Here is a 15,612-nt window from a genome sequence, read left to right on the forward strand (position 1 = left end):
TCCAGGGACCCTGATCTCAGGGAGGCCTCTGGTGCTACTATAACCCTTCTTCCAGCAGTGACTAGCATGTCCTTCCTCAAGTAATTATTTGACAATGAACAGCCGGCCTTAGTTACACTGGCTTCTCTCCCACATGCCAGGACTGCCCAGCTTCAGGTTCATCCTAAGCAAAAGAAAAGAGAAAGATTCCTACAGACTTCAGCTGACATCAGAGGAGACTCTGGGGGCTGAAAAACCCCTATGGGCTTGGCTGGCATGTGGTGGTGTGGGCGGGGGTCTTCTGCATGATTTCCAAGTCATGAATGTCTTCTCTTGTTAGATATTTCTCTCCTCCCCTCATTCCTTCTCCATTGTTTCACTCTGGGTACAGCTTTTCCCAGCCTCTCCCAAGCAGAGGCAGGACCCTGCTACTAAAATCTCATTTCTCTCCTCCAGGAAACAGTATTTGCCAGCTCTCATAATTTTCTTGATATTCGTGGCTTGCAAGACTCTGGCAGTCAAGTGAACACATCAAAATCACAGCTTACTCATTCTCCCCCATTCCCCCAAGCCAAATTCTAGCCTTCTTGTTGCAAAGCGAAGCAGGGAAAATGTCCCCTAAAGGCTCAAAAGCCAAAAAAGCAAATAAAACACACACCAAAGTATTATTCAAAAACGTCTCAAGATTTTTAAGTTAATCCCATGAATTTTAGAGGGCCTGACTCAAGATCTTTGAACCTCTGGGTTGGCGAGGCCAAGGAGGTTTAGGTATACCTAGAACTAGGCCCATCTCTCAGATTCGTCTTGTGAGTGCAGGACCAAGTTGCCATGATGATGGGAGCAATGGAAGAGGAAAAGGAGGCAAGAGAGAGAGGGAGAAGTGATTGCAGGTTGGTCCACAGGGGAAGCAAAGAAGAGTCAAGACCTTAAAAGCTTTGTAAGGCCAATGGTGCTTTCTTCTTTTTGTTGGGCCAAACGTAGCAGATGCCAATGGATGTAGAGAAACTCGGCCCGCCCACAAGCACCAGTTTTGTCAGGGCTGCCAAGGGGGCCCCAGATATCAGTGGCAGTTTGCATTAAAAGATGGACTCATGTTATAGCTAGGGAGATGCTGAGACCATCTGAGAGGCTTCCACAGACCTGCCAAGGCAGCATGGTTACAGAGAGCCCTAAAGACAGTCACATATGAGGCAGAGGGACAGTGAGGGAAACTCTGAGATGGGCTTTGAGAGGCAGTCCTCACACCATCAAGCCAAGACTGCAGTGGCTGGAGAAGCCACATATGATAGTGGGATCCGACCCTCCTACTGAGGCTGCTGGTCACAGACCCTGGACTCAAACTGCTAGCGAAGGCCTGTACCTCCATTTCCTGACCATATTGCCCTTCCAAAATCCCAATGCTGTTAGCCCTCTTTTCCCAAGCCTAGGCTAGGTTAGCTGATGCCACCACAACTCCAGCAGCCCAGCTAGTCTGTCCCACTGCCATAGCCTGGTGGTTTCTTCTGCCATCCCCCATCTGGAATGAGGAGGTGATGTTCCCAGCTCCTCGAGCAGCTGGACATTTTGGTTGCCATGTTAGGGTGGGGAGGAAATTATAGAGAATGCAAACAAAGCAGACAGGGCAATTGTGGAAAATTAATGTCTTTTCTGAACCACAGCTCTCAGCCTTGGAAGCCGGTGACACCCATGGAAAGCAGAAAGCATCTGTAGACAGGGGCGAGGCATGCAGGACAGCTCAGCTTTCCAGTGGCTTTGCAACCTGTTTTCCTTGCTGCTAATCTTTTGGCTAGATTTTTGGTGCTCACAGAAGTGTGGGCTGGAGATCCAATATACATGCTATGGACAGGTGGACTGCGTGGTCTCCCCACACACTTGAGCTGCGATAGCCCAGAACACCCATATACACACAGTACAGTCAGTGCACCAGATGATGTAGAGCATATAGAGAAGCCAGATAGTCTCTCGCCTGCCTTGTCCTCTGCATCAAAATGCCAAGCTGCTGTAGTGACCCCCAGGTTCAATAAAAACAGGCATGCATGAATGAGAAGTTAAGGAACAAACTTTAATTGTGGAGCAGAAGGCAACGTCTCTGCAGATCCTCTATCCGGCTCTAACTGATGCAATAGAGGGACCATCTCCCAGTTCTTCCAACTCCACGAGATTTGACCTCTCCCTAAAATATGCAGGCTTCCCTGAATCCACTGAGGAAGGATCAGTTGCCCAACAGAAAAGGGTTGAGACCAACATAGTGGTGGAGGGCTACATCTATCATCTTTGCAAGGCAGGGCAATAAAGAGCAGGCAACCAGACAGTTGTTCTCACTGAACAGCCTGATCCCACTTGACATCTCCCAAGCCCTCACCCTCCCCTCCTGCATGCCTTCAAAATGTGCAAAAAATCTCACATTGCCTGTTAGTTCCAGCTCTAATTTTGGAAGCAAAACTGCTACCAGGACCCAAGGGTTTCAACCAGGTCAGCTACACATTCGCTTCCCCTACTCTTCCTTTTCTTATGGTCCCACAGCATCTTGTTGCGTGCAACCTGCTGTTGCAATGGCCTCTCAGACAAAAGCTCTGTTCACTGCCGGTACCAACATTGTCTCTTGAGAGACTGACCAAGCTCCCTGAGGGCAAGTGATGGGAGGACAGCGCTCAGGCTCTGGGGAAACCTGGACACTGAGGCCGGAGGTCTCAGATCCTGGCCCATTCTCCTGCTGGCACACACTACTTCATGGAAAAGGGCAACCCGGAGCTGGAGGCTCTAGCTACAAACTTCCCAGCTCCAGAAGATTGCCAGGCAGACTGGAAGCTTCCCACAGTACCTCGGAGATCTTATTGCTGTTGGATGTACTTCATGGCTCCACCTTGGCAGCAATGGGAGCTGTTTTTGGGTCACAGCTTGGGTAAAGTGGTACTGTTCCAAATGCACCTTCATCACTCTAGCTCCTGGCAGCAGAGGAACAGCCACATCCCTTTCAGGTGTCCCATACAAGAGACAAGTCTAAGGTAATGTTTCCTTCATTCACTATGGACCAGCCCCAGCACCTTGGCCAACCACAGCAAAGCCCCTGCATTAGATGACTCTAGGTACCAACAAAAGGAGCCCTGCTGAGAGAATGAGCAGAAGAAAGGCCTCACTCTGTGAAGCAGGAGGTGTTCCTGGGAGCATGGTGGATTTCTTTTGGGGATCTGTGATGCAAACGGGGTGGGTGGACAGCACTTGCTCCAAGTCGTGGGAGCTAAAGGGGCTGAGGGGAATAGCGGGGTTTTCAAACCCTCACTGTTCCTGTATGGAGCTGTTTCCAGTCTCTGTTCTACTTCCATTCCAAGTGCTTATGCTGCAGCCCTGACCTAGGAAGGTATGGGTGCAGAAACCTGCTCTCTGCTCTATAAAAAAAATCTTACTACCCATCCTTTCTGGTTTCTGCCTGCCACCGCTGCAGTGAAGGAATGAGAAACAGCTAAGGGGAAGTTTGAGTAACAACCCCCTATGCATGACATCGGCCTGCCTTGGCTCTGCAGGCTGAAGACACAGACTGCAGTGCACAAGGGAGGCTTCCCTACCTTTCCCATCCTCTGCCAAGCCCAATACTCCCCCTAAATCTGCCCTGCCAGGTATTGGAGAAGCCATGCACCCTTTCTGGAAAGCAAGGGGCACATGCTGCAGAGTCCCTCATACGGGTCTGTGATGCTGACTTCAGCCAACATAGTTCATATGGGACAAGTGGCTGAAAAGATTTGACCCTGACCAACACAGCTGTGCCAGGAAAAGCCCTTAGTACAGATACAGCACCACTCACTCGTTTTGCTCATGGATGGTGGTCTAACTTTTCCAGTTCAAAGCACAGCTTTGCCAGTCCAGCTGTGCTCATGTAAGGAATGGCTTGTTGGCAGAGCACACTATTCCTACTCAGGTTAAATGTTCTTCACATAGACCCTACCCTAGCCATGCTTAAGTGTTGGACACTTGGAAAAACCTTGGAATGCCCCAATTCCACGCCCATCCCTAAACTCACTCAACTGGAGCACAAGATGTGCTCAGAGCCATGGGCTCTGGCCCAGATCAATCTATAAACAACCAACCCAATGGATATGGCTTAATTTTTCGCACACCCAGCACTGAAGTCAAAGAAGCCAGTAATCAGAAGAATCTGTGCAACTCCCCTGATGCAGTCAGCTGGTGATAGAGGGACAGAGGATCATGGGAGACATAGTTCACCCAGGAACATTGGCCAATACAAAAGAATGGTGGTATCAGCCCTCCTGACAGGCAGTGCTCCCCGGTGGAAATAAATAGATGTTTTTATTAATGTTGCTGTTTTCTCCACCTGTCTGATATGGCATTCACCAACAATGGCAATAAAACAGTAGCCTTGCCAATGAAGCCAGTGCCTATGGGGGCACTTCCATGGCTATAGGTATGGGTGTACACTCCAGTGAGCAAATGCAGCAACTTGGAAAGGGGACACACAAACCAAGACCAGGAGGGTCTGGGGTCCCCAGAGCTAGAGAGACACCTAAGAGATGCCGTGTCACTGTATAGGAGAAGGTATCTGATGGGACTCTGCTGGATAACTTCAGCAGAGATTCATACATTGCCCAATTGTTAAACTGTCCATCCACAAAAGCATCCAGTAAAATCCACCAAGACACAGCTGTGAGTCACAGTGACTAAACATAGCTGCTTCATGTGCATATCCACCCACAGTAATCCAGGGGATTGCCAAGGGCTCCACTCCCTGAGGCCGTTCTCCTGCTGGGCCTGACTGGGGCAGCAGTACAGTGCAGATGGAGTTAGTCCCACGTGTTGGCATAGGGTTACAGAATATCCATGACTAGCTTCTAAGATGGCAGAAACATGCCCCAAGCCTTATCAGCATAAGGCCCAGGGCATGTTTCTGCCATCTTAGAAGCCAGTCATGGATATTCTGTAACCCTATGAGAGAAAGGATGCCACAATAATGGCTTCTTGGCCTCTGCTACAAACACTGCATTTCTGCTTTCAGCTGAGTCCAGGGATGGAGCCAGTCCCACTGCCCTGTATGGCTACAGTGGGTAAAAGCTTCATTCCACAGGCTTTCATCCAGAGAGGAAACACAGGCAAACCCATAACAGAAGGTAAGATCTATGGGGGTGGTTGCCACCGCAGCCAGCTAAAGGCTGCAACCAGGTTTTCCCTCTTACCTCCCCTGTGCACAGGATGCCTGGAGCTCTTGGAAGCCATTAGGGCTCTCCCCATTAATGAGACATTTCCTCGACTGCCACCACATCCTTCCCACACAACCCACCAACAGAGTGGAGGAAGGGTTATGCAACAGCATCTGCTTCCTCTGCTGAGATTCCCTTCCACCCCCACCCCCATTATCTCCAAGCCACTTTGCATAAGGAAAATACAAAGCCAACTTGCAACTTCAGCTTGGGTCACATGCACAACAAGTTGGGTGGGCCTCAGGTTGCTGGAGGGAAGACTTCAGGTGCAGTTGCCAGGTTCAGTTTAGCACAATTCTTTGTCACAATGAGCAAGGCCCTGCACAGAGCTGGAATACAAGGGCAGAAGGAAGGCAAGGCCAGATGTGCATCAGGAGAAAGTTGGGAAAAGAGGCCTGATACGAGCCTAGCTGGCTTGCTGTAGCCCAAGAGGAAAGGTTCGTGGCAGGACTCTCTCCAAACCTTAGTTAAAGCTTGGGACAATGCTGCAAGTGTAAAACAGCACATATGTAAAAGAGCACAGGAACTCAAGCAGATAGTTCGCTTTGTTGTGAATGAAACTCAGCTGCCCTCACAACTCCCTCCATCAGGATGGACCATGTCCTACTAGATGCTCTTCTCCATAATGAGTTTCCTGGATCTAGTTACTTCCTCACTGGAAAGTCTCAGCTGTAGCTCTGGGCTCTTTCAAAGGACCCAGTTCTGCCCCTTAAATAGCAATAGCTAAACTCCCACTTACTTTCACGGGAGCAAGCTTGGGCCCCCAGTATGCTTTCCAGCCTTAGTTTGATTTCCTGTGTAATCAGAGCCAGTACATGCCAGGAGGCAATGAACAGACGGAGCAAAGACTGGCCGCTAGGCTCCTGTGAAAAGCAGCATTCACCTTTCATACCAGCCCCCCCCCCCGAAACCACATCTACAGCCTCTTTATTCAGCAGGTCTTGAGCATTTCCATGTGTTGGCTGGGACAGCGTAAAGCAAGCGGCACCCATGGGAGAGCTTCCAGCATCTCTATGGATGGCTATGTATAGCAAGTCCTGGCAATGAATTATGCAGGGCTTTTCCAACGACATCCCGAAGGCCCCAGCTGAGATCAGAGCCCCACTATGCTAGGTGCTGCATAGATCCACTAGGCAACAGGCTCTATCCTGGAAAGCTTACAGGCTAACGAGTTAAAGTTTCAGCAGTAAATGAGCTCTGTCTCTAGCAAACACCTAACAAGGCCTTCAGGAGGCTCACAGCAAGCGTAGTTCAATGTTTAATTAATAATTCCCTTGCAGGGCACCAAATGTTTGCCAATGCCTTGCCAGGCTTCTGCCAAAATTCGTGGGTGCCTTCAACACATAGCTACTGGCACCCAAAAAAATGGTTAACAATGGCCAGTTCAGCACAGGACAATAATGAGGTTCAGCACTAAGGCTAATACTGGTTCTTATGCAATGGCCCAGAGAGGGAGGAGCGAAAGCTTGGTCTTCTTCTAGTCAGGGGTTGCAAAGGGCTGGTACAGCACTGGTCCCAGAGACTGGAAAGCCCTAGATACTGCAGAGGAAGGGAAAGAAACCTTATAGAAGATAATTATATCATAACTCGTCCCAGGAGGAAGTTTCTTCTTTGCTTTGGGCCAGCAGAGGTTGCTTTATGCCTTGAAGCATGAGGGCTTTCAGATCCAGTCCATCTAACAGGGCGGCTTTTATGCACAGAGAGAGAAGGACGAGGGTCCCAAGCCTCTGCTGGCCCAAAGCTAAGATGAAACTTCCCCCTAGGATGAGTTATATTATAATTATCTTCCATGGGGTTTCTTTCACTTCCCCTGCAGCATGTGGGACTTTCCAGCCTCTGGGACTGGTCCTGCACCAGCCCTTTGCAACCCCTAACTACCAAAAGCCCAAGCTTTCCCTCCTTCCTCTTTCAAAGCTTGGGCTTTCTCTATTCAGGGGTCGCAAAGGGTTGGTGCAGCACCCAGCATGGGCAAAAGCAGCCTGCAGGGTCACTCTACATTAGTGGTTCTCCACTTCTTTAGACTCAAGACCCTGCTTAGAAAATGCCAACTCTTAGCTCTGGGGTGTTGGAAGGCTCTGATGGGAAGCAGCCAGGAGTAGAAGGGTCAGTGAATGGTGAAACCTGAATCAATCCTTTGACATGGGACCTAGTTTAGCCATCAAACTCAACAGCTCCTAAAGTTGCCTAAAGATTGGATTAGGAATCAGATGTCAGTTTGCTAGCTTTGATGCAGCTCAGATGAGAACTCAGCTTTCCCTGACAGCTAGCTCTCTACTGACAGATCTGCTTCTGGAGGAGACCTAAGAAGTCACTGAGTGAGTGTAAGAGAGCTATCAAGCTGATCTGCTCTAGGGCCCCAATGGAGGTGCGCTACTTACCAGAACACCCCTAGGAGTAACTAGGAATAATGGCTACAAACTAGTGGAGAGTAGATTCAGGTTAGACATTAGGAAAAAAAAATTTCACAGTAAGGGTGGCCAGAATCTGGAACGGGCTGCCAAGAAAGGTGGTACTATCACCTAACTTGGAGGTCTTCAAGAGGAGGCTAGATAGGCACCTGGCTGGGGTCGTCTGACCTCGGTCCTCTTTCCTGCCTGGGGCAGGGGGTCGGACACGATTCTTCGTGGTCCCTTCCGACTCTATGACTCTATCTATCTTTCTATCTATGAATCCTAAGAACGGCCCATGAACACTGGCCCTTAGATACACAAGGTTCATAACGGGAGATCCCTTTGCAGAATCAGAGCCTTGAGTACAAGGCATTTTACACATGTCATAGACAGAAAGACGAAAGGACGGATGGACAGAGCAACACTTCACTGCAAGTGACAAACTGGCATCTTGTTTCAACTCAATGGAGTGAGATCAGCGACAAGCCCTTTTCTCCTTCCCTTGTTTACTTTAGCTCCTGTATGATGGAAATGCCAGATGACCCGATCCCATGTTATTTTGGGCCTAGAGCACTAAGAAAAACCCATGGAAAAGGTAGCAAAACACACCAGACAGACAGACAGCTGGGTGGAGTGGGGCCCCTGTGGAACTCCAATACACAACTCTGCTCTCTGGTTCCCATCTACTGCATGGGTATGGTCCATTTCTTTATTTATAAATATAAATCCTTTATTTCGTGACTGCAATGCCATTATTATACCTCGTGGGTGGCACCAGTCACAGAATCTGAGCCTCAAGCCAATGTCGTGTGTCAGGTACCAAACCATAATAACCATCCTAATGGCACAGCCAAACACCCTGACCTGATATGGGGCCACAAAGGTTTCCATGAATGTGGCACAAACCTAGAAGTTTGGTTCTTCATCTTCTTCAATGCATTAAGGCAATGGTTTTCAACCTATGGTCCACAGACCCCTGGGGGGTCCACAGACTATGTCTCTAAAGGGTCTGCCGAAGATGACTATGATCAATCAAAAGTATGCAAATACCCACACTTACAATTCAAAGGAGTCTGCGCTTCTATTCAAAATTTTTTAGGAGTCCACAAATGAAAAAAGGTTGAAAACCACTGCATTTGTGTCTGTATTTCTGCTGAAAGCTACATCTTTATCACAGATGCTCCCTTTCCTCCTGCCATTCAACTCTAGATTAATTCCAACTGCTTTTGTATAGAAACAGTTTATCTGATCTGAAGCATTTTTATGCAAATAAGTCAAAGTAGGCACAGAACAGCTCAGTCATAAAGAGGTGCAATTTCTGCAAAGAGCAACTGCTTCAGCAGCGACTTAGCCATCTCTGTGTTGGAGTTAAAAGAGACACAATTAAGGGCCAATTTGGGCTGCCCATTTCACAGCTCCAAAGGAGAGCAAGGAGATGGAGCAGGTGAACATTAATTGTGCTGTTTTGTTTTCCCCTGTTATAGTATGACTGTTTGAACCCTACAGGTCTTACACAGCATAAAATCCTCTTTCTGCCACACAGCTTGGTCTGGATGAGACCGTGTCCACAGTAGTATGTGTGATAGACACCAAAGAAACTTCTCAGCCCCAGGAACAGCCAAGTGGAGGGTTCAGCATGGTGGGATTGACAGCTTGGCTGTTGCAATATGCAAAGCATTTGAGGGCCGTATCCTGATTCAGTGAGATTTGCATGTCCACAAAAGATAACAAACTACTACCGTTACCATCTAATGCAGTGATACTCTGAATGTAGCTGGTGCTCTTTGCTTACTATTGGCTGTTCACGTGTCTCCTGACTATCACTGAGCTACTGGAATGAATTTTTCAGCTTTGCTGGTTTTGGAACAGTTGGTGCCTGGTTTGATCTAGGCAGAAGGGATGGAAAGGATGAATTCCTGCAGTGGAGGGCTTTTCACTTTGTCCAACAAGTGCCCCAGTATCCTAGAGAGAGGGCAGTCTACAGCAGTGGTTCTCAACCTTTTTAGACTTCAGGCACCCCCCTCCTTAGAGTCAAAGCTACTCCCCATAACATTTGTGAATTAAGCGGCACTCCGTTTCAAGAACTACTTTATTTATTACAGTGCTTACCTCCTTGCAGAGGTGCCGGGCAGTGGGATGAGGGGAAGAAGAACAACCAGGCAGGAGAGCCTGAGCCTGCTCTTATCTGCTTATATTCCTACATTTCCTGCAGCACCCTTCAAAGAATCTAGTGTCATCCTTGTTGAGAATCACTGGTCTACCAGCTGGAGCACAGCACACTGGGAACAAGTGCACCCAGGTTGCACCCAAGTTGGTCTTACCAAGTCCCTGCAAAGCCCTGGGTCTCTCTGCTCCCTCTATCCAGGAACCACTGTCTTTCCCCACAGCCCAGGAGCAGTGACTATTTGCAAAGAGGTTTGCAGGCAGCCAGAACCAAGCGCTGCGCATGCCACCACATGCTGTGCACTGACATTTCCCTTCCAGCAGTCTAATTACAGCCCCTATGGCTTCATTCCTATTTTTGCCACCCTAGGAGTTGGCTATTTATAAATACACGTATTTATATTTAATATTAATGTGCTATGTTTTCAATTCACGGCAGTTCCTCTCTCCTGCCCCAAGGCTTTTCTCTTTCCCCTACCATCCTGCTGGTTTAATCACTGTTTTCTGCCTGCAGCCAGCCAGCACATGTTCTCTGGGCCCACTCATGCCCTCACTCACCCAGCCTTCAAACAAAGGAGTCTGCTGCTAACCACAGTCAGTCACCCCCAGGACAAGGAAGCAGCCTGCTGCAAAGCAATGCCAGGTATGCATAGCCCACAGGCAAGAGGAGACGGAGATGGGCTGGGCTGCAGTACAGCCTTGGTTGCTGCAGTACCTAGACTTGGCAGCTCAGCTAAAACCCTGCACCCCAGCTTCATGTGGAGGGTCCACCTTGAACCTAATCCAACAGAGCTCCCTCCCCACCATTCACTATAACTCATAGCAAACAGGGAGTGTCCATCCTTTACCGAGCCAAGGATAACATTGGCATCAGATCAAGGGGCTTTTTGGTTTTGGTTGTACTTTTTTCCCAGTATTTGGCTGGCCAATATTTGGGGCCTCAAGGCCTCATTTCCATTAGGAGGAATAGACAATGTGACTTAGGTATATTCCTTGGTGCAATCCTAATTACTTCCAGAGAATGGGCACAAAGTCCTGATTCCCTGAACTTGGTAAGAACAAACAACAGCAGGCAGGTTCCTTGCTTCACAATTTCTGAACCTGTCTTTCCAGCCAGCCTTGCATCCTAAGGACTTTTCTCACTTTTAAGGCCTTGCTCATAACTGTTTATCTGGCTTTCCATTGGCTCTTCTCTTTGCTCTTCAGTTGCTCTTTCCTGGCTCACACAACAGCTACAGCCAACCCATGCCTCAGACCTTCTGTCTGCAATCAGGCCCATGGAAGCTGTAGCAGGGCACTAAGGTGTCTGCTCCTGAGAGAGCCAGGAAGACTCCTCAGGTGAAGGGAGCTAATGATCCGCACCTGCCTAGCCAGTTGACAAGAAGGGGCAGGGCCTGGCTCCTATATAAACCACAGGCAGGAGGCCGGTAGTAGTTTCCTAGCAGCAGCTAAGATAGAAGGAGCTCCTTGCCAGAAAAGAGAAGCCAAGCTGAGATGCTAGAGTTGTGCTGGTCACTGCGGTGGAATAGAGAACCCCAGTAGGCCTGAGTGCAGTTTGGCTGGAGGCTTAAGTTTGCGTTGTAGCCCAGGGGCTCGTGTTTATGTTGTTGTTTGTGTTTGCTATTGGTTACACCGGTGGTTTGGGTGAGGCTATTAGGGGATGGAGGAGGCCTCATAGGGGACTTGCAATAGTGTGGGGACCCCAGCGCCAGTGAGGGTGCTACATATGGGGTACATAGACCCCAGCCCCATAGAGGGGCAGTTGAGCAGCCCGGAGAAGGGGGCATTGTTGAGCAGCCCCAGTGCAGGCATGGTGAGCCCTAGAGAAAGGGGGCAGCCTTGTGGTGAGCCCGAGACCGGGGGCCTTCTCAATAGTGCCGCCCTGAGAGAAGGGCACAGAAAGAGAGAGACTCAGGACTGGAAAGCCCGAGTGCCATAGAGGGTGTGAAGATGGAGAGAGGGACAGAACAACGTCCATTACATCTGTGAGGCTTGGGGCGTGGTATGGGGGTGGTAGGAGCCACATAAGGCTTGGGTGCATGGGACACCCATGACAGGAGAACCGTGGCCAAGAGGACAGAAGGTAGCCTCCCTGTAAAAAGATATAACATCAAAGACGTGGCGGGCAAAAATCGGAGGGTGCAAGACGGCCACTTGGCATGGTGAAGGAGGCGGCAGGGGAGAGCATGGCGACCCTGACGTCCTTCCTATTACAGAAGCCGACTTATTCTTTCCAAACTCAGGACTTCCCACTGTCCATTACTTTGGGTGGTAACCCCCATCGCTTCCAGCTATTTCACTTCCAAATGGATCTTACTTGCTCCTTTCATTTAGTCTGGATCCAGAGTGCATCTATTGTAATAATGTCCATGACTGACTATAGATCAAAGCCACCTTCAATAGTAGTCATTAATACCTTCTGGCATCACAGCATTATGGAAGCACCTGGAAGCTCTAGTGTCAGATCACGGTCCCATTGCTCCAGGTGCTGTTCATGTAGTGGCCAAGTTGGCAGACAACACATGAGGGACTAAAACAATGAACAGCAGGGGAAAAAGGCACAAATATCTGCAGTTTGGACACAGCGGCATGCACGAGATGATGGCAAAAAGACTCCCAGTCTCTGCAGAGGGTGATAAGTCTCTCTCGCATGCACAGAGGCCTGTAAGGTGAGAAAGTCCTTGCCACAGAGTGCACAGTCTACATGCACAGGGCAAGCAAAGTCCAAGAAGGGCAGTGAGGGGAAGGGGCTGGCCCCAAGTCACACAACTTTATAAAGGATATTCCGCAGCACTGACCCAATGCACTTCAGGCACCACAGCGATGCTACAGGACTTCAGCTCCTGCTCGGGGGATGCCCCAGCACAGGCTTACTTTAAATACGAGGCTGCAAATTCTCTTTCCATGCTAGGACGTCAGCTCTAAGCCTCCCCCGCTTTTCACTGACAATCTGCAGCGATTCCCCGTTACTACCCCCAGGTAGCGGAGTGACCCTCCCGCCCACACTGCCATTTCACACAGCAGCCTGCACGCCATGATTTTCTACATCTATTTTTAAATCTCCCGTGGGCTTGCTCAGAGATGGAAAGCAAAGCAATACTGCTCCATGGCCCTCCCAAAGTGCTTGCCCCCTCAAGTGCCCTACAAAGTATCCTTACCCCCACTTTACTATGGGGGAAACTGAGACATGGCAAAGAGGGAGGGACTTGTCCAAGATCCCCCCTCAGACCAGGGTTGTCCAACTGGAGGCTTGTGGGCTGTATCTCCCATGGCTGCTGCTGCAGGAGTCTCTGGGCTCCCCTTCCCACCTACAGACCGCTTCTTGCCCCTGTTGGAGGGTAGGGCAGTGCAGCCCATGGGGACCTGGGGAGCCTGTGGCTGTGTGATAGGGGAGGGAATCACACTGCCCTCAGTGCCCAGGCAGTAGGGTGGGGGAATCCTGCTCCTCAGACACCGTTTCCACCATCCCACCCACTGCATCACATTGCCTCACAAGCCACAACTGTCCTATCTTGCGAACGCTTATGCAGCAATTCTGGTCACTGGGAGAAGAGCAGAGATGACACAGACTCTCTCCTCCCCCTTCCTTTTCTTTCTTTGGAGCACGAGGCTGGCCAGGAATAGGTTGGTGGTGGGGTTTTTCACCACTTCCCTGACACTGGATGAGCACATCTTTTTTCTAAATCTGGCCAAAAAGGAGCCAACTCCTTCCCCTCCACCAGTCCAGGAGGCAGGAAGAAAGTGAGAGAGGGTGACAGGGCACCCCTCATTATGCTCAGCCTCTGCTTGCCTTGAGACTAGGAAAATGTGAGTTACTTCTAGGTGGATTTGCACTTGAAACTGTTCCATTTAGCAAGAATTTTCACTGACAGGGGCATTCGCTTTGGCTATGTGCCCCAAGGGATGACAAGGTCGAACAGTTATAAACTCCTACAAGACCATTTCAAGCTGGACATAAGGAAGAATTTCTTTACTGTCCGAGCCCCCAAGGTCTGGAATAGCCTGCTGCTGGAGGTGGTTCATGCACCTACATTGAACGCCTTCAAGAGAAATTTGGATGCTAATCTTGCTGGGATCCTATGACCCCAACTGACTTCCCGCCCCTTGGGCAGGGGGCTGGACTCAATGATCTTCCAAGGTCCGTTCCAGCCCTAGTGTCTGTGAAATCTGTGAGAACTGGAGTGACCCCACAGGGATAGCAGCATGGCTGGTGGCTCAAACATCAGGCTAGGAATCAGGAAACCTGGGCTCTAGCCTCAGTTCTTCCACTGCTTTGGACAAATCTTTGTTCTGCTCTCTGCCTCAGTTTCCCCATCTGTTCCTTTGGAGCAAAGCAAAATGGCAGGAGTCAGTCACTGCCCAGAGTACAATTTCTAACTCCCTTGCATGTGACTCAGTAGGAATTAATGCCAATTGAAGTGATTTTAAATGTAGGATTGGATGGTCCTCCAAAATATAAGGCGCTGGACAAAACAAGCAATAATTCAAGGAGACTCTATAGCATGTGTTATAGCAGAGGTCAGCCTAGATGACCACAGTGGTCTCCCTATCCTTACAATTTATGAATCCAGCTGGGCCCATTGATTGCTACCACAGAGGATCAACCCTGTGGGTGGCAGCCCTATGGATAGCAGCATTTCTCCATGGTGCCAGAAGAAGAGGGAGAGGCAGAGCAGCAAGGAAGAGCAGCCATTGAAGCAGGATTCCCCTCTACCTTAGGAGGCTACATCCTTTTGGACCTGCAGCTTCCAAGCCCTCCCATCTGCAGGAGCAGTTATTTGGGAATTCTCTATAAAACCAGGCTTATGGAGTTTCCTGGCTCTCTACTGCACTCCGCGGAAGAGAATGATCTCTGTAGGCAGCGGTGGGTGCTCAGTGCTTTCTCAAAAGTGGGTGCCAGTGTTTTCAATGGGGCATACAGAACCAATGGCCACTTGGGACAGTGTTGGGTATGAAGCCACAAGATCTGGGAGGGGAAAACCAGGCACATCAAAGCTGAAATCAATTTAAATACCCAGGGAATGAGTCATAGGCAACATGTAGGAGGGGCTGGGGGAGGACATGCCCCCCTGACAGTGACAGCAAGAGCTCCAGCTGGTAGGGGGGCACGGAGAGTGCTAGTGCCCCCCCTAAAATTGGCTGTGTTGGTGGCATGCCACAGGTGCACTTGGCGACCGGCTGCTGGGGGACCCCTCCCTCCCAGTTGCCAGCTGGCCACTGGCAAACCCCGCCCCCACCCCAATTGCTGGCTGGCTGCTGGGGGAGGCCCCCCCTCAGACTTGGGAGGCACCAGTCACCCATGGAATGAGTCCTAGTCTACCTCCAATCCCAGCCATGCCTTCTGAAGAGAGATCAAAGGCACGGAAGTTGTATACTAGGAAAGGAAACCTTGTCCCGCTAGATCACCAACATAGTGTAGAAAGATAATGAATGATTTGGTGGGTCTCAACTGCTGGGGGAAAAAAAGCATCACAGTCTGACCTGGAAATCAGTTTCAGAAAGACCTAAAAACTGAACAGGCATCGGGATGAAATTCCCTTGTTCTTCCCAGATGTGGTCCCTCCAGGCTGCAGGAACACAGGAGCTGTTACAGTGACTAAGACTCTGGTTTGCCCAGTCCAAAAGTAGCTGCTGCAGGGGAAGAAACCTGTGGGTAGCCACACAATGACCTTATCCTTTACCTCCGATAGAGGGCTCATGCCCCAAAGCAAAATTTAGCAAGCCCTTTGCTTTCCTGCCAGCATTAATTATTTTAGATCTGTCATGCTGAGAAATGCCCAAGCCTTTTTTCAAGTGCTGCTGCCTCTAGGATCTTGGCAAGGAGTGCCACAAGCTAACAGTGTGAAAGAGTAGTTCCCTTCACAAGTTCTTGG

The 15,612-nt window shown here is 49.7% G+C and overlaps 1 protein-coding gene across 2 annotated transcripts in view; it reads right to left on the minus strand.

Moving 5' to 3' along the window:
- CD276 (CD276 molecule) overlaps positions 1–15,612 on the minus strand; it is a 59,513-nt gene that overhangs the window by 34,513 nt on the left and 9,388 nt on the right. The window lies entirely within an intron of this gene.

Source organism: Alligator mississippiensis, chromosome 11 (assembly GCF_030867095.1).
Source record: "Alligator mississippiensis isolate rAllMis1 chromosome 11, rAllMis1, whole genome shotgun sequence".
NCBI classification, from domain to species: domain Eukaryota; kingdom Metazoa; phylum Chordata; order Crocodylia; family Alligatoridae; genus Alligator; species Alligator mississippiensis.